Raw genomic sequence first — 27,451 nt, forward strand, 5'->3', positions numbered from 1 at the left:
TGATTATTTTTGTTATTTTTTACTGACTATTTTTTTATGGGATGGCAGAAAAAGAGTTTAACCTTATCTCTTCATGGGGTTTTCCTCTCCAGTCTTGGTGGTGCTGCAGTTGGTGGAGGGGCAGAGGTCTTGTTTTGGTCAAAGTGCTTCACCTCTCTCCTTGCCTGGTTGGTATGGAAACACCCCTTGTTCCTAAACACAGACCCCTTCAGGTACAGTGATGCTGGGCTTCTTTTTGTGCCTGCGGCAGCCGCTCTTCCAAAGTCTCTGACGTCTCACTACCTTCTGCTAGGGTCAGGGTGCAGGTCCCCTCTGCTTTCTGGACCTTCCTTCATCTTTCCTTCCCAGCCTGCCAGCCAGTAGGGGCTAGGGTGGGAGGGTCAGTATGAAGCTTCATTCTCCTCTCTGCTTTAGCACCAAGAGATTTGTGGTCTTTACTTATAGACCCTAGAAGGAGCCCTAAGTGCTGGGCTGGTACCCTTAACCATAAATGCAGTTCAGACCCACCCAGTGGCTCTGGCCATTTGCTCCCATAAAGATTAAGCCAAAACCAAAACCCATCGCTATCGAGTCGATTCTGACTCATAATGACAGCCAAAAAAAAACACTGTGGGGCACACTATAAGGAAATTGACACAATGGCACCTAATGACAACATAAACTCTATACCCTTGAATCCTTTTCCTTCTATCCTTGAGGCTTAAATTTTGAAACAAAAGCGATGAAGACTCACAGGCTCTGTCTCCTTTCCCTCCTGACTCATCCCTCCCTTGAGGCAATGAGCTCAGGTCTTACCTCTTGTTTGGATGAAGGAAGGGGAAGATATAAGGAGAAAACAAAACAAAGCTGCTACTGCTGTGTATTTTCAACAACATAATCTTGACAAGATTATTGGGCAAAAGATACTGGCCAGTGTTATTATCAGTAATGTTTGACCAAAACCTCTTATCCCTCTCTCTGCTTAGCAGCGATGTTGTTGCTGGCTGTATTCTCTCTGCTTAGTGGTGATGTTGAGGCTGGGGTAGACTCGATGAAATGTGTTTATAAAAACAATAAAAGATCTTCAGGAGAGCCTTATTGTGCGTATACACAGTTCTGGAGCTGTAGCAAAGCTCAGCAAGCATTTAAATATTTTTATTGCTTTGTAGGACCAGCTACCTTATAATAATAAAACAGTGTAAGGCTCCTATACTCAGAATTACAGAAAAGGCAGAGGCAAGAAGAGACTTTGTTTTGATGACTTCATTTTTAGGTTTAAACTGTGTAATATCACGGACTATGGAAAATCCAGGGAATGGAAAAAAAAATCATTGGGAAAATGCATGTGACCAAGTACATACTATACACATCTGGGATTAGGATATCATATAACACAGTTTAATTTGGATATCATTGGAGTTGTTTCAAGTTACTGTCATTTTTAAAGAAAGTTTTAATTCATTTGTTATTATTAATAACATGAACTCAGGTTTCATTGATGAACGTATTTTCACCTATGAAATGTTTGCCTTGGAAGAATTAAAAAAAACCCACCAAACCCACTGCCATCGAGTTGCTTCCAACAGGGCAGAGCAGCCCTACAGGGGCAACAACTGAGGATTAAAATGTCTTTCTAATATGTGTTGGAATGGGCATATTGTAGCAACAAGCGTAATTCTAAAATCCTGCACTAAGATTCTAGATACCTTAGAAAGTATTGCTGAAGACCAGACACAGCAGCCCTACAGGACAGAGTAGAACTGCCCCATAAGGTTTCCAAGGCTGTAAATCTTTGAGAGCCGATTGCCATATCTTTCTCCAGTGGAGCGGCTGGTGGGTTCGAACCACTGAACTTTTGGTTGGCAGCTGAGTGCTTAACCACTGTGCCACTAGTGCTCCTTGGAAAAATTAAAGTACTCCCTAATAGCCAGTTTTGTCAGTCTTGGAGAGGTGGATAAAATTCATAGAAGTTAAAATACTTCTGGTACAAAATTGTGTTCCTTTTTTTTTTTTATCCAAAGGCAGAATGAATTTGGATAACAGTCAGAGCTTGAGCCTCAGACTTGGTCTGGGTCTTCTGCAATTTTCTTAAGTGCTGGAGTCTGAGCCGATTCTCAACTGTGCCACTCAGCAGGCTGATTACTCCTTAACTCAGCCTGGTTTGCTGGGCTTGAGGTTTTTCTTTCACAGTGGCTGGGGTTAGGCTTTGAAATTCACAGTGGAAAAGCTAGAGGGAGTTAGGAAAGAAATACACTCAGTTATTACTGGGATTTAAGAGAAGACAATAACTTCTTGAGCTATGTATAGAAGCGACATATAATGGCAAAAAGAACTCCAAAAACTGAATTTCTCATGCAATCAGAAAGCCTTGTGTTACGGGTGCCATCTCTTAGACCTAGGTTTTTGCCTGCTCTTTGCTGACTGCGAGTGGCCCGGCTTCCCCAAGGCCAAGTCATGGAATGGTGACAACAGGTGAAGTGTGTTCTAGTTGCAGGCAGGCAGGCCCTGATCAAATTAGTCACAGAGGCTAAGAGAGACAGCGTGCTTATTTCTAGCCATCCTGCGTAGTTCTAGTGAACTATGATTATCTAAGTAGTCAGATCTAAAATATGCCACCGATGTAGGCGACGCTAGTTTAAAAAAAAAAAAAAGGAATCTTTAATCCAAAACATAATTTTAACAACTGAAATTTTGTGTTTTATCTGTTAATTTATTAATGCAGACATTATGTGTCTGTTCATGATTTATTGAATTTTTACTATATGCTATTTCATCCAGTAATTAAAATTGAGGACTGGGAAAGAAGAGGTCCTAGTTTGGCCCCCTTACTTTTGGAGTTGAAAACTGGTCTCCTCAGAAGCAAAGCCACCTAGTTGGGGAGCTCTAGAACTGACAGGACTTTTGTTTTCAAACAAAATTGAAATCATATCATACATACGTAACACACAGTTTTGAATCCTCAATTCCTTGCTTGACATTCCATCATGAAGGTGTTTCTATGCCAAACCTTGATTTTAATGGCTGGATCTTATTTATCATGTGGTTCCATTGAGAACTTACCTATTCCCTTATTATTGATCCCCCCTATTTAAATAATAGTCCGTTGTCCAGATTTCAAATTCTTTAACATAGGGTCCTAGAAGTGAAATACTAGGCTAAAAGGCAGAACTTTTTAAAAGACCAAAATGCTCTCCAAAAAAGTAGTACCAGTTTTGCCCTTCTACTAATGATGTGCTAGAGTGATTTTTTCAGTGTATTCTTACCAGTTTTGTGGGGTCTCTTTTTTATTTTTCATTTTTGCCAGTTTGATAAGCAAAACTTGGTATTTCATGGTTTGAAGGTGCATTTCTTTTATTAATAGTAATGAAAAGCATTTTAATATATTACCAGTTTGCTTTTTCTTGGTAAATTACTTAATCATGTTCTTTGCCCTTTTTTCCCCCTAATGAATTAAGGATATAACATCTCTCTTTGGCAAGTTATTTCCTATCATTGTCATTTGCTTTTTTTTTTCCAACCAGCATTTTTTTCCTGATTATAAAATAATACAAGGTGACTTTAGAAAAATTGGGAAATAGACACAAACGTGAAAGAGAAAAAAATTTTTTTAATTAATTTTTTATTGTGCTTTAAGTGAAAGTTTACAAATCAAGTCGGTCTCTCATACAAAAACTTATACACACCTTGCTTTGTACTCTTAGCTGCTCTCCGCCTATGAGACAGCACACTACTCCTCTGTACCCTGTATTCCCCGTGTCCATTCAGCCAACTCCTGTCCCCCTCTGTCTTCTCATCTTCCCTCCAGACAGGAGCTGCCCACATAGTCTCATGTGTCTACTTGAGCCAAGAAGCTCATTCCTCATGAGTATCATTTTCTGTCTTATAGTCCAGTCCAATCCCTGTCTGAAGAGTTGGCTTCAGGAATAGTTCCAGTCTTGGGCTAACAGAGGGTCTGGAGATCATGACCGCCAGGGTCCCTCTAGTCTCAGTCGGACCATTAAGTCTGGTCTTTTTACGAGAATTTGAGGTCTGCATCCTACTGTAGAGAAAAAATTTTTACATCACCTGGAGCGCTGGTGGCACAGTGGCTAAGAGCTCAGCTGCTAACCAAAAGGTCGGCAGTTCGAACCCACCATCTGCTCCTTGGAAACCCTATGGGACAGTTCTACTGTCCTGTGGGGTTGCTATGAGTCAGAATCGACTCGACAACAACGGTTTTTTTTTTTTTTAAGAGTGATTACTAACATTCGATGCCTGGCTTTGTAGGTTTTTTTTTTTTCCTCCAAATTGGGATCATGCTGTCCTGTTTCATAGAGTCCCTGGGTGGTGCCAACGGTGAATGCATTTGGCTGCTAACCAAAGGTTGAAGGTTCAGATTCACCCAGAGGTGTTCCTGAAGAAAAAAGGCCTAGTGATATACTTCCCAAAAAATCTGCCATGAAAACCTTATGGAGCACAGTTCTACTGTGACACACATGGGGTCGCTATGAGTTGGAATTGACTCAGCAGCAACTGATTTGGTGTCATGTTTCGTAACTTGCTTTTTCACCTAACATGTTCATCTTAAGCAAGTGGATTGTGTTTATTCCTACTATGAGACACTATAAATATTAAAATTCATGTCTTTGAAATGTTATCATGTTTTTTAATGTACAGAAAATTTTAATTTCTTCGTGGTCAGATTTGTCTATCTCCTATCTCATGATTTCTTCCATGGCCTTTAAATTTTTAGTCTTTAGCCACATGCCAAGATTAGCTATTTTTAGCTTTTAGTTATACATATTATGAATGGAAGACCTAACTTATTTCCTAAACACTTAAGCAATTTTCCTACATTATTATTGGATAATTCTAGGCAATTCCTTATATATGTTTCTGTGATCAAGTATTAAGGTTATATATTGTAAAATCACTTTTATGTCTAATATATATACCTCATTCAGAAATTTATATATTTACATATATATTATAGGACAAGTTCCCTCATTATACTCCCTCAAATTTTCCTTGCTTATTCTTACAGATGAAATTTTGTAGAAGTCTCAAAAATTCACTGAGATTCTGGTTGGGATTACAATTCAGGTAGAATTAATATTTTTACAGTATTTTGTCTTTTCATTCTGATATGTAGAACTGTCCCACAGGGTTTCCAAGGGGCGGCTGGTGGATTTGAACTGCCTGCCTTTTGGTTAGCAGCCAAACTCTTAACCACTGCACCACCAGGGCTCCATGTAATTCATTTAAATGTTTTTATCTCTCTCAGTCAAGCTCCGTGGTATTCTTCTTATTCATCTTTTACTTATCATTTTTTTCTAAATGTGTTATGTTTTATCTGTAATCAACTTAATTTCTTAGCTGATTCTCCTGAGCTTTCTAGGTAGAGAAATACATTATCCACAAATAATGATTCTTTCTCTTTTAAGTCGGTACTTATAGAACGTGAATAACTAAAGAGTAAAGATAATAGACTTAAAAATTTTATTCCTGATTTTAATGGAAATGCATTTATGTCCACTAGTAAGTATAATATTGGCTTTTGCTTTAAATCACTTTGAGGAAGTAGGTTTTATTCCTGGGTGGATGTAAAAAACACAACTTAAAAAAAACCATGAAAAGGACCTGAATTTTATCCAATGCCATAAATAAATAAAAGTAATCTTCAAGGTGATTGTATATATTTTTCATGTCTACTGGTATGTTATGTTAACAGATTTTCTGTCATTAAACTATGTTCGCAGTTCGGTTGTGATTGGTTGTTATTATTTTGGTGATAGATTACATCTGTAAACTAGAGATACTAATCTAGAGCCCATTCAGATTTTTAAAAAAATTAGCTCCATTTTATCCATGGCCATCACAAGCTAATATTAAAGTTAGCTTGCTGCCCCTGAGTATGCAGAGATTGAATTCCAGGGAGCCCCTGTGCACTGAGAGTGACTGGGCAGATTCAGAATTGGGAAAGGGCTCGAGGCACTGTTTATGTGGGAGAGAGTAACGGGAATAAAGTGCATACCATGGTTTGGCTAATTGGGTCTTGTGCTCCTGTAAAAAATTTCAGTGTTAATCAAGCGTAGCATCCAAATTTGTCCTTGCAAGGTCAAACAGAATGTCATTTTAAAGCTGGGAGGAAGCCCTCATTTCTTTGTGCTCCTCACCAGATTGGCCGAATTGGAACTCTACTGTTAGAAAACTAGGGTACTGTCCTTGAGGGTTGCAGACACAGAATGTAGACCCCTTTTCTGGAGTTGTCGTTAGGTGCCGTGGAGTCAGTTCCAACTCATAGCAACCCTGTGTTCAATAGAACAAAACACTGCACTGTCATGTGCCATCATCGCAGTCAAAATCATTTAGTAGCATGCAAGTTCAATGTCAAGTTTTAGTTCTGGAGAAAGGTTAAAAAAAATGGTATACAGAAAGGAAGAGGGAAAACAGCTATAGAGCTTTAAAAGATTGAATAGCAAATGCTTAAAGTTTACATTTAACATCATCTATAGAATTCTGTGGAAACCCTGGTGGTGTAGTGGTTAAGTGCTATGGCTGCTAGCCAAAAGGTTGGCAGTTTGAATCCACCAGGCGCTCCTTGGAAACTCTATAAGGCAGTTCTACTCTGTCCAATAGGGTCGCTATGAGTCAGAATCGACTCAATGGCAATGGGTTTTTATAGAATTCAGAGGAGTCCTGAGGTAGTGCCCAACTGCTCACCAAAAGGTTGGAGATTCTGCCAAGAAGTGCCTTGGAAAAAAGGCCTGGCAGTCTACTTCCAAAAAATCAGCCATTGAAAACTTTATGGAGCATAGTTCTACCCTGACACACGTGGGGTCACCATGGGTCGATGGACGCAGTTCTACTCTGACACACGTGGGGTCGCCGTGGGTTGAAATCAACTCAATAGCAATTGGCTTTACTGGTTATAAAACTCAGAAACTGACCCAAAGTTTTAGCTCCTGTGTTTTGGAGCCCTGGTGGCACAGAGGTTACGAGCTCAGGCTTCTAGCCAAAAAGGTTGGCAGTTTGAATCTACCAGCTGCTGCTTGGAAACCCTATGGGGCAGTTCTACTCTGTCCTGTAGGGCTGCTTTGAGTTGGAATCGACTCCACGGCAACAGGTTTGGTTTTTTTGTTAGTGGGTTTATTTGTGGAGAAGTGAACCTTTGTGGACAAATGAGACAAATCTGAGCCCAAGATGTAAGAGGGTGGTTCGTTGTCTCTTCAGCTCAGCTTTCTTCACACTCTTGCACCATTTTTGTGTCACCCATCATTCCCTGACTCCTTGTTTTTTCCTATGATCTTGATTTTCCCAACCGTCTTTTCTTATCCATTCAATACTCGTATTCAGCAGCCATTTATTGAGATACTCCTGTGTGTCGACCTATGCTGGCTGATGAGGGGACACTGGTCTGTAAGATCTCCATGACTTTTGTCCACCTGAGCTTAGAGCTCAAATGACAGTACAAGTGACAACCTTGAAATTTCCAAAATTTGTGAAGCAAGGTATAGCTAACTCTCCCTTTCTCAGTTTTTTTTTTTTCTGTAGTGGGGTAGTACAAAATATCAGAAGTGAAGAGTTATTTCTAAGATTTTAAGTTTCGACAGTTTTTGTTTAAGGGCCTCCGGTAAAACTCTAACTTGACTCATGGAAAGAGGCTTCTATTATTATCGCTACTTGATGTTTTCTTCAGTAAAACATTTTCATCCTCGTTTCTTCTTTTCTGAAGAAATTTCTTCCCCCTTTGAAGAATTCTGAAAGCTAGGGCTGCTGGGAATGAAAGCACTACATTCCAAGGAAGAGACTAGGGGCACAGGAGAGGCAGCCAATGCTCACCTTGTGACCACTTCTGTGCAGTGCAGAGGCTTGGGAAAACTTGGAAAAATGCCCAGGACATTGAATGCTATTCTACTGAGGAAGCCATTCAGGTTCATCTGGAGTAACTAGTTCACATAAATGTTCTACTATTGATTTACTGCCTTATTACTCTTGTTGAAATTTAGTAGTTTTGGTTGGTTCTGTGAAGAGAATGTTAACTGCATTTCTAAATGTAGACCCAGGTCTTGCCATTGAAGAACTTGCGATCCAGTTAGGGAGACAAGGCTCAAGTACCCGAAATGTTCAATATTGCTACCCAGAAATGTGCCAGAGTCCCCTACCAGCTGTTAAATGGCATGAGTCCAGGAGAGGGAGGTCTAGGCAGGAGTTTTCTGTACAAGGCAGGAATTGACTTGATGTAAAGGGTGCAAAGGTTTTCCTACTTGGGGAAGAGTGAAGCAATCCTCAGAAGGCTAGGTCCCAGGAGAGCATTAACTGGCCAGCTGGGCAATGTCTCCTATGAGGCTTTCACTTTACTTGTTCACCTTGCATATGTGTTGGGCTTCCTCTGAGTTTTGACATCCTCCTCCATGAGTTGAGTTTCACCTTTATACTGATCACTCCAAATCTCTCCACAGCCCACTTACCACTGAGCTCCAGACCTGCATATCCAGCTGCCTATGGGACATATCCCAAAAGCTCATGTCCCAAACTGAGGTCTGTCGTTTTTCAAACATATTTCTCCCGTGTTCTCTATCTCAGTGAATAGAGCTTTTAAACCTGTTTGCTAAGACCAAAAACCTCAACTCTCTGAGGCCACCCCTGACAGAATCCATGGTTTCTTAGCACTGGGGGCTTCTCCTTGTCCAGCACTCACCAGATTGCTAACTTCCATTTTAATGTCTGTCTTTCCCAATAAGAGTGTATGCTCCATGAAGTGTTTGTCCACTTTTATTATCTCCAGCACCAGCAGAATAGTGACCCTACAACAAAAGTGCTCAATAAATATCTGTCAGCTGTTCATACAAATGGAAATTTCTTTCCATTCTACCTCCTAAATATCTCTGTAATCAAGCAGGCCCAGGTTTGAAATCAGGCTTTGCCACTTACTAGCTGGGTCACCTTGATTAAACTATTTTTATTAGGCTGGTGGTTTGAACTGTCCTAGAGTAAGAATGCTCACTTCTGTTAAAGTAAAAGCAAAGAGATTTATTGAGGGTAGTACATTTCATGAATTGGGGAAACAGGGCAGAGAGGAATCTATGAAGTGCTCCCACCTTTGGAGGGAGAAGTGAACTTTTTGTTTGGTAAGACGGAAGGATAAATGCATGACAGCTCATGACTAATAGAAAATGGGGTGGAGTATCAACACCATCATCTTCTCTTAACCATCAACACCATAATCTTCTCTTAACAACAGCAAACCCTTCCTGGAACAGCCACATTCTCACCACCGCCCCCTCCCCCACACTCTTATTTGCTAAGAGTGATTACAGTTTAAGGAAGTTGCAGGCTACATTCTCAGGAATGCGGAGGCAGAGGCTTTGGTCAAGCTAAAGTCTGATTCAAAATGGAGTCTAGTTAATAATATGCAGTTTGATTCAAATCAGCAAGTCGCCTCAATTTGTAGTATTCCTGCAGAACCCACGAGCCTTTCTGTGGGAGAAAAGACCTGGTGATCTGCTCCCATAAAGACTGCAGCCTAGGAAACCCTATGGGGCAGTTCCGCTACGCCGTATAGGGCCACTGTGAGACGGAATTGCCTCAGTAACACACAACAACAGCAGAGCGTGTATTACTGTGTTTGATAGTTGGTATAAACCAAACCAAATCTACTGCTGGTGAGTCGATTCCGACTCATAGCGACCCTATAGGACAGAGTAGAACTGCCCCATAGGGTTTCCAAGGCTGTAAATCTTTACAGAAGCACCTTCTTCCCTCGGAGCAGCTGGTGGGTTTGAACTGCCAACTTTTTGGTTAGCAGCCAAGTGCTTTAACCGCTCTGCCACCAGGGCTCCGACATGTGGTAAGTTTGTATTATTACAGAGGTGGGTTTAGAGCTAATGTGGAAAGCTCTAATGCAGATTAAGAGGCATGTTCTTTATCCTTCAGAGGTTAGAATCCATGAAACACTTGCAAGTATGTGGCAGGAAGAACATGAGCTTTGGAGTCAAGCAGATATATGTTCAAATAAAAACTCTACCACTTAACTGCTATGAGATTTTTCACAAGTTACCTACCTACTCAACTTCAGTTTCAAAACCTCTAAGATTGGGATAACATTACCTACAGTACCAAGAATTGTTGTAAGATATAAGTTAGGCAGTATGTGAAAAATGTCCAATGCTAAAAAAAGATATTTTTAAATATTCCCTCCTCCGGTGAAGCTCTGGGCTCCCTTGGAAAGAGATCTTTCCAAGGTAGTCCAGAGATTTGTCCTTGGCTCAGCCTCATTTAAAAAATTTATCAGATATTTGGACGAAAGAAAACATAAAGCCGTTTCTCCGAATTCACAGATGACTCAAAGCTGAGAGGATAGCTGATACAATAGGTGATGGAATGAAGGTTCAGGAAGACCTCAGCAGCCTGGAATATTGGGGCTTCACCAAATGGGTAGCATCTAGGAGGTGGATCAAAGCAGTCAGGGGCAAGGAGACCACTTAGAAGGCCCTTCCACTAGTACAAGGGATAGATAGAAAGGATCTGAACTGGGACCGTGTCAGTGGCAACAGAAGGAAGCTAACAGTTGAGAGGAACCTTTCAGAAAAATCACCACGATATGGCAACTGACTGGATATTTGGGGTGAGGCGTGTGGATAAGGTGGGCCAAGATGACTCAGAAGTTTCCTGTCTGGGTGCCTGGGAAAAAGAAGGTGCTAGTTAGAGGATCCCTGGTGGTGCAATGGTTAAGAGCTCAGCTGCTAACCAAAAGGTTGGCAGTCTGAATCTACCAGTCGCCCCTTGGAAACCCTGTGGGGCAGTTGTACTCTGTCCTGTAGGGTTGCTATGAGTCAGAATCCATTCCACAGCACACAACAACAATAGTTAATAGGAAGGAAGAAGAGCTGAACTGGGGAGGAGGGGAAGAGACATGAGTCTGGTTTTATACATGGTGCATTGGCTCTACCCAGCAGGAAGTTGGAAAATCAGGACTGTAGCTTGTGGGAGAGGCTGTGTCTAGAAAGAGGCATTTGGGAGTCATCCACATAGAGGTGATAGTTGAACCCATGAGTGGGAGGGGAGGGGATGGCCAAGGAGTGGCCCTTGCTGTTCAGAATCGTTAGCATTGTTGGCTCCAACTTGAGATAAGCAGGATAAACAAACCCTTGCCCGAGTGGAAATGTTTTCTACTGCCTTCCTCTGGCTATTTAACTCATTAAAGCAAAGGATGAAGAATCTCATGATAATTTCAGGTTTTTGATAATTATTCTTCATTAAGTTTTAATCACATAAATAATGCAGAAATACATTTTTGTTTGTAAAGACTGCAAACACTGTAGATGGAATAAAAGCCTGCATTACATTAATCCCTACCCAATCCTATTTTCTTTTTCAGAATAACTGTTAATTAGTTTGATGGATCAAACTAATTACAGGCTTTTTTCATGCATTTATGTGTGGTTTTGTTTTATGCAAATGGACTCATGCTATATATTTTGGTCCTCAATTTATTTTTATTATTTTTAAAATGTAACACTATGCCCTGGAAATCTTTCCAGGTAAATTTGTCTGAGTCATAAAACCACACGCGCGTGCGCGCGCGCACACACACACACACACACACACAAAGTTTATATAGAATTGGTAGGTATGCATGTACCATGTTTATTATTTAATCATTCCCCTACTGATGGAATCTCTTTTGATTCCAGCTTTTTCATCTGTCTGTCCTGCAAGTGCAATGTGTAGGAGACTGCCAGGCAGCGACCGGGGTGAGCTAATAAATAGCAAGGGAGGAGTTTACAAGCTGTCAGGAGCAACAAGACAAAAGCACACAAGGAAGAAAGGAGGCAGAAAATGCTACTTTTTAAAGTTGCCGCATGCTGGGGTGGCTGAGGAAGGAGACCTCATGGATTTGGGGATGCAGAAGTAGATGAGAGAGGCTGAGCTGTTTGCCTAGTTTTTACAGGATGGAAAGACAGATGGATGGTTGAGGTGGACTGTAATTACTGCCCATTAGTATGTGACAAGGAACACGGATGACCCAATGATTAAATGCTAGGCTGTTAACTGAAAGGTTGGCAGTTCGAGCCCACCTAGCTGCTCTGCAGGAGAAAGACCTGGCTGTCTCCTCCCATAAAGCTTACAGCCTAAAAAACCCTCTGGGGCAGTTCTGCTCTGTCACATGGGGTCACTATGGGTCAAAATCCACGCCACAGCACTTAACAACAACAGTGTCTCACAGTCTTAGCACCCTCTCTGGTCAACTGTTCAGAAGCCATGAACATCTTCCAAAAAAATCCAAATCCACTGCCGTTGAATTGATTCTGACTCATAGTGATGCCGTAAGACAGAGCAGAACTGCCCCATAGAGTTTCCAAGGAGTGCCTGGTGGATTAGAACTGCCAACCTTTTGGTTAGCAGCCGTAGCACTTAACCACTATGCCACCAGGGTTTCCATGAACCTCTTAGGGACAGCGCATTTCTGGGTCAGGCTCAGGGATTCACTGTGCTCAGTGTTGCCAGGACTCTTAGTGCCTTTAAGCTGGAAGAGTGATTGTGGGGAGAAAAGGAACAAGTGAGTGGATGCTCTCCAGATGGGGCTTTTACCTCGATCCCAGGTCTAAACCTAAGTGATCGGTTTTGGGGGGGTGGTGAGCCCTGATTTGAGAATATTTATCTTTTCACAAATATCATCAAAATGAATATATAAAGTTTAAAATTCTCACATGGGAGTCCCTGAAAGTGTATTCCCTGTGAGAAACTGGTACGTTGTTCCCTCTTCTCTTGAGTCCATGGGGGAGTGAGGCAGCTCCAGCCAAAGGACAGTCGGGAAAGGAGAGGAAGGGCAAGTCCTTTCTGCACTGCTTTATCCCAGCATGGCTGATGCTGTCTCTGGCTTTCCTGCCTTTGATGATCCTAATCATATCATGCCTCATGAGTTAATTTGGGGTAGAAGGTATTTTTTGCAAAATTTTGCAGAATTTCCCGTCTCTTCATTTCTGCTGCCACCACTGAGGACTCCGAAGAGGTTCTTCTTTGGGCTAAAATGCATGGAGTCAAGCTGCTTTTTTCTCTTCTGGTCAGCACTGACTCAGCGGCTGCCTTGTTTGGCTAGCCTTGTTAGGAAGCTGCACTGCCCAGGGTGAGACAGTCCAGCACACAGCTTCACAGGGGCAGTTCTGCATAACGACAGAGTTGCTGCTTTCCAGCATGTGAGTCAAGTCTGGCAGAAAATTTCTTCCCCTGGTATAGCTTTCCAGTTCCCCAAGCCTAGACTTCCTCCCCCTTCACTGCCCAACTCAAGTCCGCCCTGCTTGCAGCAGAGTGAAGCCTGGAGTCAGAATTAACTCAATGGCAATGGGTTTTTGTTTCTACTGCCAGCTAAGCTAGACTCACCCTCTTTCCCTGTCCTCTGGGCTCCTGGACCAATAAATGGGCTCCTCCTTCACAGGGCCTCCACGGAATGTGCCTAAAACAGCTCTGATAATATGGCCACTACTCACCTCTCTGGGTGCACCTCCCAGCCCCTCGCCACTGCCCACTCCCCACCCTTTCCCTGGCACAACCAGATACTCCAGCAATAAATGCCCAGTGCTTTCATTACTTGGTCCTTCCTTTCTGTGCCTTTCTTTGGGCTACTCATTCTTCCCCAGTGCTCTTTCCACTATACTTGAAATTCAACTTAGGCATCACCCACTGTAGAAAGCCTCCCCGACTCTCCAGCCTGGGTTTACCATCTTGTATTCTAGCTTTCTGTGTAATGTCTATCTCCCCCAGCCCGTGTGACAGAGTCTCAATCACTTCTCCCTGCTGGGGCCGAGCCCTGGAGTATACTGAGCACTGGCTTCATGCTTTGTGCACCTTACTAACTTGGAGCAGAAAACATCTTTTTTTTTAAATTGTGCTTTAGGTGAAAGTTCACAGAGCAAATTAGTTGCTCATTTAACAATTTATACACAAATCATTTTGTGACGTTGGTTGTGATCCCCACAATGTGTCAACATTCTCCTCTTCACCCCGGGTTCCCTGTTTCCATTTGTCCCATTTTCCTGTCCCTTCCTGCCTTCTCAAGCTTTGCTTTTGGGCAGGTGTTGCCCATTTGTTCTCATTTACATTAGAAGCACATTCCTCACTTGTGTTTTGTTTTATTAAAAAAACAAAACCAAACCCAGTGCTGTCAAGTCGATTCTGACTCATAGCGACCGTGTGTAATCTTTGCTTGAAGGGTGAACTTTGGGACAGACTTCAGTTCTGAGTAGAAAGGATGTCTTGAGGATTCCTCCAGTCTCTGCCAGACCAGTAAGTCCGGTCTTTTTTTTCTGAATTTGAATTTTCTTCTACATTTTTCTCACACTCTGTCCGGGACTGTCTATTGTGACCCCTGTCAGAGGGGTTGGTGGTGGTAGCCAGGCACCATCTAGTTCTTCTGGGCTCAGCCCGATGGAGGCTGTAGTCCATATGGTTCATTAGTTCTTTAGACTAATAACTTCCCTTTTATCTTTGGTTTTCTTCATTCTCCTTTGCTCTGAACATAATGGGACCAATAAATGTATCTTAGGTATTTCTGTTATAGCAGCACTAGATGACTAAGACAGTGGTCTCATACAATATTTGTCTTTTTGTGATTGACTTATTTCACTCAACATTATGCCTTCCAGATTCACCCATGTTGTGAGGTGTTTTATGAATTCATCATTGTTCTTTATTGTTGTGTAGTATTCCATTGTGTTTGTGCCTATCCATTTATCTGTTGCTGGGCACTTAGGTTTTCATCTTTTTGCTTTTGTGAATAGTGCTGCTATGAACATGGGTATGCATATATCTATTTGTGTGATGGCTCTTATTTCTCGAGGATCTATTCCTAGGAGTGGGATTGCTGGATTGTATCGTATTTCTATTTTTAACATTTTAAGGAAGTGCCATATCACTTTCCAAAGTGGTTGTACCATTTTCCATTTCCACCAGCAGTGCATAAGATTTCCAGTCTCCCCGCAACCTCTCCAACATTTATTATTATTATTATTATTAGCCAATATTGTTGGGCATTATAGTTTTGATTTGTGTTTCTCTAATGTCCTGTAATTGTGAGCATTTCTTCATATGTCTGCTGGCCGAATGTCTTCTTCGGTGAAATGTCTGTCCATATCTTTGCCCATTTTTAAATTGGGTTATTTTTCTTTTAGTTATTACGGCATTGCAGTATCTTAAAGATTTTAGAGATTAGATCCTTGTCTGATATGTTGTAGCCAAAAATTTTTTCCCAGTCTGTAGGTTCTCTTATTACTCTTCTGGTGAAGTCTTTTGATGAGCATAAGTGTTTAATTTTTAGGTACTCCCAGTTATCTAGTTTATCTTCTGGTGTTTGTGCACTGTTAGTTATGGTTTGTATCCTCTTTGTGCCATGTGTTAAGGCCCCTAGTGTTGTCCCTATTTTTTCTTCCATGATCTTCATCACTTTAGGTTTTATGTTTAGGTCTTTGATCCATTTTGAGTTAGTTTTTGTGTATAATGTGAGGTATGGGTCCTATTTCTCTCTTTCTTTCTTTTTTTTTTTTTACAGAGGAGTATCCAGTTTTGCCAGAACCAATTGTTAAAGAAACTGTCTTTTCCCCATTTAATGGACTTTGGGAGCAGGAAGCATCTTTTGGGCTCTTTCCTAGGTTTGCCCTCCTGGAAGATCCCTGACTTTGTAAGTAGCATCTTGTTATCTGAGCCCTGTAGTCAGAAAACTCCCTGAGAGGCCCCACCTTGTAATAAATAATTTTTTTTTTTTTGCATTCTGTTATGATCTGCAGGCAGAGGATCATTGTTTTTAGATTATCGACAACTCTCTCCCTAGGAAGAGTGGAGAAGTGAGGAGATGCTACACCACTGTGCTGAGGTCATGGAAGGCGGCCTCTTGAGGCACTCAGGGTTTTGTGAACTACCTCTTTACTCCCACAAGGACAGTGACCCCACATTTTTGTTGCATATTTCCTTTTACAAAGCACCTTTGTATACCCAGTCTCATTTGACCTTTCCTACCAATCGCCTTGTAAAGACAGAAAGAATTGATAATACAAAATGAAGTAAATGAGGCTGAATCATCTATTTATTATACAAATATTTATTGAGTGCTGACGGTATCTCAGATGAGGCCCTGGGAGTATAGCAGTGAACAAAACCAGCACGTTCCCAGCTCCCTGGAAGTTCAGATTCCAGCCAGGAGAGAAAATTAAGTAGTGTATAAATAAATAATAAACGATTTCCAATCATGGTCGGAGCTCAGAAGACAATTAGACGGGGTAATGTTGCTGAAGGGGATGGGTGCGTGGGGACGAGGGGCTGCTTTAGAGCAGGCAAAGCCTTTCTGAGGAGATGACTTTTGAGCTGGAATTAGAAAGAGGTGATGCCTGAGGGAAGTGGAGTGACTTGCTGAAGGTTGAGGATGAATCTGGCCCTGGAGCTGACTCCTGAAGACTCCCAGCATCCCTTGGGCTCCTGTCTTTCCTCTTTCTCATGTCCATGGAGATATGTGAGTCATGTTAGGGATAAGCTATTGGTTTGTTGTCTCTTTTCTAAACCAGTGGGAAGGAGATGAGGCATGGTTAAGTGTGTCAGGAACTCTCACTTGAGCACAGGCCATCTCCCCTAAACTTTGAATGTGCACAACCAGCCCGAAGCCGAAAAGTGGCCATCTGAGGGCCCAGCTTTTTTTCACCTTTTGTCTCTCAGTAATCCCTTCCCAAAGAGTCTCTCAGAGTTAAACCTTACCTTTTTCTAGGCCAACAAGAGCAGGGGTGTCAGAGACACCTTCCCCAAGGCAGCTAAGAGGTTAGCATCCTGCCATTTTTTTTCAAGCTCTGATGGATCGTGGGTAATGAGGAAGTGAGTGTCATTTTACAAAAAAGTCTCTCTCCCTGGAAGGTGGGGTCTTGCTGTACTCAATACAGTGTCTTTCAGTGGAGTCTGAAGACTACTAGTACCAGAAGGACCTGTGGGCGATAGGTGTGTGTTAAAAAAGCAAGCCAACCCCCCATTTCTGAGTCAGAATCACTTGAGCCAGCACCCAAGCATATGCATTTCCCGCCCCCCACATGATTCCGATGCTGATGTAAATGGGAGAATCACTGGTCGAAATCTCACGGGAAGAGCTGTGAGGATGAATATTAGCCAGGGTAGATGAGATAACTCGCAGAGAAGGCCTGCTCTGGGCAGGCAGCTGTCTGGAGTTGAATATCTGCTTCACCAGTAGCTACCTTATCTCTCCAAATCTCAGCTTTCTTATCTCTAAAGTAGAAATTATAATAATAAACATACCTCTTTGAGGTTGTTATGAAGATTAAATAAGATTATACACATAGGTGCTCAACATGGTGTCTCACGTGAAATAAACCCTCAGATCTTGATGTAGTATAGACGTGGTGGGTGTTTCGAGTATATCTTGCTTTACACACGGTAGTTATGCTTTCTTGAGGGATTGAAGTGCTTTATCTTCAGCTGCCATTCCATTGCAGGAAAGCAACTGAGGTTATTAGTCATGATGGAAAAAATTATGCCAGCAGCAATGGAAGGGGAGAATATTTTTCTTGAAAAAGCTGAGAGAGAGATTCAGGTGAAATTCCAGAGAGAGAGTGGCTAAGTGATTAGTAATAATGCAGTTATTGCTTAGCTGTGGAAAATCATAAAGAAAATGAGGCTCTGATGCCTCTCCTGGATGCTGATCACCACCCTGCAAGGGCAGTCAGAGTTGTCTAAGGAATGTTCTGGGTGGTTGGTGCTGCAGTAGCTCGAGAGTGAGGTTTATGGACATGGATCAGAAAAGCTTCCTTCATAGAATGTGGCTGGACAGAGTGGAAGATGGAAGGGCCGGGGAGTGATAAATAGGGCCCTGAAGAGAAAGTGAATAGGCCGGGTTCAGGAAACAGGGGACTACACCACTGTGATTGAGGTGAGGTGTCACATTGATGGATGGGAGAGGCTAGTTTGATCAGATTGTAGGAAGCTTCAAATGCTGGCTCCATTTGGCATAATTATCATAAATTAGCACCTTAACTTAGCAAGTATCCTGTGACAAATTTCATGTAGACCCATTAGAGTAGTTTTATGGATTGTTATATTCAGTGCCTAGCACAGGGCCTAGTACGTGGTAGGTGCTCAAAAATATTTGTTGAATGAGTGAATGAATGAATGAATAATTCCCATTGGTTGATCAGCTCATGGAAGAAAGATTGAGCAATCTGGTTGTTGTTGTGCCTTCAAGGATGAGGCAAGGTTTACAAATATACAAAATATGTGAGATTATGCATGATTTTAGAGGAACAGCAGTATAATTTTCCATGCCCCCCTTCCTTTTAAAATAACATTGAGGACTTTGAAAAAGGAATTGCTGATATTTATACAGATTTCATGATGTCCAAAAGTTATTTCTTTAGACAACATAGTATTAAACAAAAGGAGCAGGATAAAATCTGAATGTACACTATAATGTCAGTTCTGTAAAAGATATATGTCAATGGAGAAAAAACTAGAAATCATAACAAAATTAAGACTTACCAATGATATCTTTTCTACTTTATACTTATCAGCCTTTTTTCAAGTTTTCTGAAAATATGTATATAACTTATAATCAGAAAAACATAACATGTTATTTGTAAAAGAGTGTGGAATGTGGTACACTTTTGCCAAAGCTTGCTTTGTTTTGTTCATCCTTGGCACTGAGAAAATCATGAGTGGTGTTTGAAATAATGACAGAAGCATACCAGAAATGGACTCTACCTGCTGCACTTAGCAAGTGTAGTAATACTTGTGTTATGTGTCACAGCTGATTTGCTGAGAAGCTCCCACCATCAAGGACCTAGGTTTATCATACTGTGGCCCCCTCTTTTTCACCTTCACATCCCTCAACCTCCCTATGCCCCATCCGAGGCTCAGGAATGGCCTGAAGCCTGGTAGTGCAGGTCACAGCAACCCTGCTTGCTTGCTTAAGACTGTAGACTTAGCAAATAGCTCTGTATGTTTTGCTTTGAATTACCAACCAAACCCGTTGAGCAATTCCATCTCATAGGGAGCCTATAGGGCAGAACTGTCCTATAGGGTTTCCGCAACTGTAATCTTTATGGAAGCAGACTACCACATCTTTCTCCCCATGCAGTGCCTGGTGGGTTTGAACCACCGACCTTTCGGTTAGCAGCTGAGCACTTAACCACTGCACCACCAGAGCGTCTGTTTGGATTACACTGCCCTGGAAAACAGCAAGAGTGCCAAGGTATTGGCCTGCAGATGAAAGAAATTTAAAAAATCAAAACTTGTTTGCTTCACTTTTTTTTCAGTCAGGTAGGAAGTATGAATAATATTGCTTCTCCCCACTGGATGATGACTTCTTCCTGGTAAATCAAAGGCACAGCTGAAAGAATCTTTGAGTCTTAACGAGGTGTTCTATTTGCATTTTTAACTCTACCCAAAACAAGCCATTAGAGTGACATCAAGTATTTGAGTCAGATGTTGGCTTGGGCTTCTACCCAGAATTTAATGTCATTGGTGGACAAGACATCCATGAAGAGCAGGAGTAATTTTTTAAGTTTGTTGATCAGAAGTCCTTCGCTGGTGCAGGTGTTAAATATAACGTAGATATAAAAAAGAAAATGGCTGGAAATGGCATTATATACATTAAGTATATGGATTTAAATGCTTCCCATCTGCCAAGGCTTTGTGGAGGAACCTCTGTGAAGCTGTTATGTAGCTGGGAGAAGGTTGAGTTTTAGGCTAGGAGTTAGATGTGGAGGACCCAAGCAGGAAGAGGGCTGGAGGCATAGCCATGAAGAAGAGGCTGCAAAAGCTGAATCATATCTTATTGTGATTAAATCAGGATCATTTTATGAAGAAACTGTAATGTGAAACTGTGTGGGTGGTAGGTAGCTTTATTATGTTTATCTCATCTAGAATGAGTTCGTTTTCATAACATGTATTTTGAAGTCTTTGGAAAGACAATTACATTAATTGAAGAGTGAATTATAGAATGCTGTTTGAAAAAACATTTAGTGAATGGATGTGTCAATGTTGTGTAGCCACCATTTGATTAAAATTTGCTTGTAACGTGTGCTGTTGTTACCCCAGATGAATGAGGACAATTGGCTGCTTGGGGAAGCCCATTATATTTTTGATGCATGGGATGTGTAATGCAAAACCTTCAAGAAGCAACCCTAGGTTCTTCCCACTTTTCTCTTCCCTTCATTTCCAAGCTTCCAAAATGTGCTGCCTTGGCCTGGCATGAGAGCTTTCCAGCAGATTGGTTCTACTTCTTCTGCTGAGATTATGCTTAGCAAGGACAGAGCAGCTTCCAGGTGACACCGGCAACCCACGACCTTCCATCCCAGCTCCCAGAAGTGACTGTGGCTCTCTCTCTCCCCTGATCTCACTTCCCAGAGCAGAGTCCTCTTTCTTAGACCATTACATTCTCTGGAAAGTTTTCCCCAGTGACTTAGGTTCATGGTGATTTCTACCTTTCTATCTGTATTTTTTAAAATCTGCTTTATAATTAGTATTTACTGTTGAACAATTTCCTCACCCCCAAGACCTATCAGTACCTGTAGGGGCGGGGGGGCAGAGCCAGTTGCCATTGAGTTGATTCCAACTTACAGCGGCCATATAGGACAGAGTAGAACTGCCTCATAGGGTTACCAAGGAGAAGCTGGTGGATTCGAACTGCTGATCTTTTGGTTAGCAGCGGAGCTCTTAACCACTGTGCAACCAGGGCTCCATACCATGAGTACTTTATTAGTTCACATGCTATTGTGTAACATGTTACTGTTTCCTGATTTTTTTTTTTTCTTTATGAATTGGCTCTCTAATGACTAATGATTTCCCTGTAGGCAGGGGCATTGCATTTCCCTTCTTTGTCTCCAGTAAACATGTAGTCTCCAGTAAACATGTAGGACTTTAAAAAACATTTAGCTGAATGCACTAGATAAGGAACATTATCATGTACTAACATACAAATAGTACTCTACACAAAGCAATAAGTAAGCAAGTATTTGTTAAGTCTTTATTATTACAGGGCCGGGAGATAATTTAAAAGAAACAGACTTGGTCCTATATCAGGAAGTAATATGTGATGTCTTTGGAGAGATTTTTTTAATAATAAGAAGAATAAAAGCTACTAGTTTTTGAGAGGTTACTACTTCATAATTATTGTGAACATTACATGAACGACTATAATTTTTCCCATTTTACGATGAGGCAACTGAGCCTTAGCAAGGTTGTTCTTGTTAGGTGCCATTGAGCGGGTTCTGACTCATAGCAACCCTGTGTACAGCAGAACGAAACACTGCCTGGCCTGAGGCATAAGCACAGTCATTGTTATGCTTGATCCCATTGTGGCAGCCACTGTGTCAGTCCGTCTCATTGAAGGTCTTCCTCTTTTTCGATGACTCTATACCAAGCCTAAGATCCTTCTCCAGGGACTGGTTCCTCCAGATAACATGTCCAGAGTATGTGAGATGAAGTCTTGCCATCCTTGCTTCTAATGAGCATTCTGGCTGTACTTCTTCCAAGACAGATTTGTTTGTTCTTCTGGAAATCCATGGTGTAGTCACTGTTCTTTACCAACACCGTAATTCAAAGGCATTAATTCTTCTTCGGTCTTCTTTATTCATTGTCCAGCTTTCGCATGCATATGAGGTGATTGAAAACACCGCTTGGGTCAGGTGCACCTTAGTCCTTAAACTGACATCTTTGCTTTTTAACACTTTAAAGAGATCCATTGCAGCAGATTTGCCCAATGCAATGCATCATTTGATTTTTTGACTGCTGCTTTTGTGGGTGTTGATTGTGGATCCAAGTAAAATGAAATCCTTGACAGCTTCAGTCATCATTTATCATGACGTTGCTTATTGGTCCAGTTGTGAGGATTTTGTTTTCTTTATGTTGAGGTGTAAGCCATACTAATCTTCACCAATAAGTGCTTCAAGTCCTCTTCACTTTCAGCAAGCAAGGTTGTGTCATCTGGACATCACAGGTTGTTAATGAGTCTTACTTCAAACCTGGTGCTACGTTCTTCTTCATGTAGTCCAGCTTCCCAGATTATTTGCTCAGCATACAGATTGAATAAGTATGATAAAAGGATACAACCTTGATGCACACCTTTCTTGACTTTAAACCATGCAGTATCCTCTTGTTTTGTTCGAATAAGTTCCTCATGAGCACAATTAAGTCTTCTGTAATTCCCATTCTTTGCAGTGTTATCCATAATTCGGTATGATCCACACAGTCGAATGCCTTTGCATAGTCAATAAAACACAGGTAAACATCTTTCCGTATTCTCTGCTTTCGTCCATGATCCGTCTGACGTCAGCAATGATATCCCTTGTTCCACATCCTCTTCTGAATCTGGCTTGAATTTCCGGCAGTTCTCTGTCAGTGTACTGCTGCAACTGCTTTTGAATGATCTGCAGCAAAATTTTACTTGTATGTGATATTAATGATATTGATAGATAATTTTTGCATTCTATTGGTTCACCTTTGGAATGGGTACAAATATGAATCTCTTCTAGTCGGTTGGCCAGGTGGCTGTCTTCCGAATTTCTTGGCATAGATGAGTAAGTGCTTCTAGCGCTGCATCTATTTGTGAAACATCTAAACTGACATCCCGTCAATTTCTGGAGCCTTGTTTTTCGCCAGTGCCTTCAGGGCAGCTTGGACTTCTTCCTTCAGTACCATGGGTTCTTGATCGTATACTACTCCCTGAAATGGTTGAATATCAACCGATTGTTTTTGATACAGTGACTCTGTGTATTCCTTCCGTCTTCTTTTGATACTTTCTACATCGGTTAGTATTTTCCCCATAGAATCCTTCAGTATTGCAACTCCAGGCTTGAATTATTTCATCAGTTCTTTCAGTTTGAGAGTGTGTTCTTCCTTTTTTGTTTTCTATCTCTGGGTTTTTGCACATTTCATTATAATACTTTGTCTTCTTGAGATGCCCTTTGAAATTTTGTGTTCAGCTCTTTCACTTCATCATTTTTTCTGTTCACTTTAGCTATTCTATATTCAATAGCAAGCCTCAGAGTCTCTTCTGACCTCTGTTTTGTTCTTTTTTTCCTTTCCTGTCTTTCTAATGACCTTTTGCTTTCTTCATGTATGATGTCTTTGATATCATTCCACAACTCGCCTGGTCTTCAGTCATTAGTCCTTAAAGCATCAAATCTGTTCTTGAGATGTTCTCTAAATTCAGGTAGAATATACTCAAGGTTGTACTTTGGCTCTCGTGGACTCGTTCCAATTTTCTTCAACTTGAACTTGCATATGAGCAATTTATGGTCTGTTCTACAGTCGACCCCTGGCCTTGTTCTGACTGATGATATTGAGCTTTTGCATCATCTATTTCCACATATGTAGTTGATTTGATTCCTGTGTCTTCTGGCTGGCAAGGTCCATGTGTATAGTTGCCGTTTATGTTGTTGAGAAAAGGTATTTGCAGTGAAGAAGTCATTGATCTTGCAAAACTTTGTCATGTGATCCCCGGTGTCGTTTCTATCACCAAGGCCAAATTTTCCAACTATCAGTCCTTCTTTGTTTCCAACTTTCACATTCCAAGGTTAAGTGATGGTAAATGAGTTGTCTAAGGTCAGGTAAGTTGCCTAAGTGGCAGAGGCGAGATCCAAACCCAGACTGATGGGTTCCACTATCCTGGTGCTATGTGATCTTTTGAGATTTTCTGCATCATACCTTAGAGTTGAGCAGGTTGTTCACTGCACATAGGCACCTGGCTGAGGGAGCAAATGGAATTGAAATCCTTCCTGTGATCCAATTGAAAATCTGATATGTTGGGCAAAGTGTACTGTTCAATGAGTATGTATCTGTGTAGCCAGCATCTCAATCAAGGTTGGGTTTCCATCATTCTTAGAAGGTACCTTTAGACTGTTTTGTAGCCTTTCTATCCTCCACCCTTCCACCAGCCCCAGCAGCCATTGATCTGATTCAACCTTCATAGCTTAATTTTGCATGTTTTGGAACAGCACTGTCCTGTAGAACTTTCTGCAAAGATAGGCTTTCCAGTCCAGTTGCCACTAGCCACATGTGCAACTAAGGAACAGAATTTTTAATTCTACTTAATTTTAACTAATTTATGTTTAAATTGAAACAGCCACATGTGTCTAGAAGAAAGGGAGGAAGTGACTGTGTCGGCAAAATATTTCTTTTAATCTCTTTGCAGAGTGTTTCTCAGGGAAGAAAATGCATAAGTAGATAATTGTCCCATGGTTGGTTGTTTGGCATACACACAATTCAAAGATAGTCAAAGGGACTCTATATAAAGTTTAAAGATGCAAGGATGACTATAAAATTCTATTACAAGCTTTGATAGTTACCTTAGTGTTTCGTTTCCATGATGGTGTAACTACTGAGCAACTTTCACTTTCTTTGATTGGATGAAATGTTCCCTTAAAAACTTCAGATGAATTCATGGTTGTCATAGAATTTTCCTACCGCTGAATCTTTCTTTACACTGTTCCCTCTATCCAGAGTGTCCTTTCCTCTGTGTGGACACAAGTAATAGTTATCTCTGTAAAGTCCAGCTCAAACCCCTCTTGATTAGGGCTTTGTTGGGTCTGTCTTAGTCATCCAGTGCTGCCATAACAGAAACACCACAAGTGGCTGGCTTTAACAAAGAGGAAATTATTTCCTCACGGTAAAGTAGGCTGAAAGTCCAAATTCAAGGCGTCAGCTCCAGGGGAAGGCTTTCTCTCTCTGTTGGCCTTCTCATCAATCTTCCTCCAGACTAGGAATCTAGGAAAATTAGAAATAGTCAAAAATGAAATGGGACACATAAACATCGATATCCTAGGCATTAGTAAGCTGAAATGGACTGGTATTGGCCATTTTGAATCGGAAAATCATATAGTCTACTATGCTGGGAATGACAACTGGAAGAGGAACGGTGTTGCATTCATCATCAAAAAGAACATTTTAAGATCTATCCTGAGGTACAGCGCTGTCAGTGATAGAATAATATCCATACACCTACAAGGAAGACCAGTTAATACGACTATTATTCAAATATACGCACCAACCACTAGGACCAAAGATAAAGAAATAGAAGATTTTTATCAGCTGCTGCAGTCTGAAATTGACTGAACATGCAATCAAGATGCATTGATGATTACTAGTGATTTTAATGCGAAAGTTGGAAACGAAGAAGGATCAGTAGTCGGAAAATACGGCATGGGTGATAGAAACAATGCTGGAGATCGGATGATAGAATTTTGCAAGACCAATGACTTCTTCATTGCAAATACCTTCTTTCACCAGTAAAAACAATGACTATACACATGGACGGAAACCCTGGTGGCATAGTGGTTAAGTGCTACGGCTGCTAACCAAAGGTTTGGCAGTTCAAGTCCTCCAGGCTCTCCTTGGAAACTCTATGGGGCAGTTCTACTCTGTCCTATAGGGTCGCTATGAGTCGGAATCGGCTCAATGGCACTGGGTTTGGTTTTTTTTTTTGGTATACACGTGGACCTCGACAGATGGAGCACACAGAAATCAAATTGACAACATCTGTGGAAAGAGACGATGGAAAAGCTCAATATCGTCAGTCAGAACAAGGCCAAGAGCTGACTGTGGAACAGACCATCAGTTGCTCATGTGCACGTTCAAGCTGAAACTGAAGAAAATCACAGCAAGTCCACAAGAGCCAAAATATGACCTTGAGTATACCCCACCTGAATTTAGAGACCATCCCAAGAATAGATTTGATGCATTGAACACTGGTGACTGAAGACCAGATGAGTTGTGGAATGACATCAGGGACATCATCCATGAAGAAAGCAAGAGGTTGTTGAAAAGACAGAAAAGAAAGAAAAGACCAAGATGGATGTCAGAGGAGACTCTGAAACTTGCTCTTGAACGTCGAGCAGCTAAAGCAAAAGGAAGAACTGATGAAGCAAAAGAACTGAAAAGAAGATTTCAAAGGGCAGCTCGAGAAGACAAAGTAAAGTATTATAATGACATGTGCAAAGAGCTGGAGATGGAAAACCAAAAGGGAAGAACACGCTCGGCGGTTCTCAAGCTGAAAGAACTGAAGAAAAAATTCAAGTCTCGAGTTGAAATAGTGAAGGATTCTATGGGAAAAATATTAAAGGATGCAGGAAGCATCAAAAGAAGAGGGAAGGAATACACAGTCATTATACCAAAAAGAATTAGTCGATGTTCAACCATTTCAAGAGGTAGCATATGATCAGGAACCGATGGTACCGAAGGAAGAAGTCCAAGCTGCTCTGAAGGCATTGGCGAAAAACAAGGCTCCAGGAATTGATGGAATATCGATTGAGATGTTTCAACAAACAGATGCAGCGCTGGAGGTGCTCACTCATCTCAGCTTCCTGGCCAGCTGACTGGAAGAGATCCATATTTATGCCTATTCCCAAGAAAGGTGATCCAACCGAATGTGGAAATTATAGAACAATATCATTAATATCACACGCAAGCAAAATTTTGCTGAAGATCATTAAAAAATGGCTGCAACAGTATATTGACAGGGAACTGCCAGAAATTCAGGCCGGTTTCGGAAGAGGACGTGGAACCAGGGATATCATTGCTGATGTCGGATGGATCCTGGCTGAAAGTAGAGAATACCAGAAGGATGTGTACCTGTGTTTTACTGACCATGCAAAGGCATTCGACTGTGTGGATCATAACAAATTATGGATAACGTTGTGAAGAATGGGAATTCCAGAACACTTAATTGTGCTCATGAGGAACCTTTGCAGAGATCAAGAGGCAGTTGTTTGGACAGAACAAGGGGATACTGAGTGGTTTAAAGTCAGGGAAGGTGTGCGCCAGGGTCGTATTCTTTCACCATACCTATTCAATCTGTATCCTGAGCAAATAATGTGAGAAGCTGGACTATATGAAGAAGAACGGGGCATCGGGTTTGGAGGAAGACTCATTAACAACCTGCGTTATGCAGATGACACAACCTTGCTTGCTGAAAGTGAAGAGGACTTGAAGCACTTACTAATGAAGATCAAAGACCACAGCCTTCAGTATGGATTGCATCTCAACATAAAGAAAACAAAAATCCTCACAACTGGACCAATGAGCAACATCATGATAAAAGGAGAAAAGATTGAAGTTGTCAAGGATTTCATTTTACTTGGATCCACAATCAACAGCCATGGAAGCAGCAGTCAAGAAATCAAAAGACGCATTGCATTGGGTAAATCTGCCATAAAGGAGCTCTTTAAAGTGTTGAAAAGCAAAGACGTCACCTTGAAGACTAAGGTGCACCTAACCCAAGCCATGGTATTTTCAATTGCATCATTTGGATGTGAAAGCTGGAGAATGAATAAGGAAGACCAAGGAAGAGTTGACGCCTTTGAATTGTGGTGTTGGCGAAGAATATTGAATATACCATGCACTGCCAGAAGAACGAATAAATCTGTCTTGGAAAAAGTACAACCAGAAAGCTCCTTAGAAGCAAGGATGGTGAGAGTGCGTCTTACACACTTTGGACATGTCAGGAGGGATC

General features: G+C 41.4%; 1 protein-coding gene across 4 annotated transcripts in view; it reads left to right on the plus strand.

The window, feature by feature from the left end:
* The window catches only part of PLCE1 (phospholipase C epsilon 1), a 351,870-nt gene that overhangs the window by 16,149 nt on the left and 308,270 nt on the right, over positions 1–27,451 (plus strand). The window contains exon 2 of one of the 4 annotated variants that reach the window (XM_049855298.1): positions 15,506–15,634. The exons of the other annotated variants lie outside the window; for them this stretch is intronic. The gene's annotated coding sequence lies outside the window, so the exon portion shown is untranslated. The remainder of the gene's footprint in view (positions 1–15,505; positions 15,635–27,451) is intronic. 4 annotated transcript variants of the gene reach the window in all.

Source organism: Elephas maximus, chromosome 16 (assembly GCF_024166365.1).
Source record: "Elephas maximus indicus isolate mEleMax1 chromosome 16, mEleMax1 primary haplotype, whole genome shotgun sequence".
Lineage (NCBI taxonomy): Eukaryota > Metazoa > Chordata > Mammalia > Proboscidea > Elephantidae > Elephas > Elephas maximus.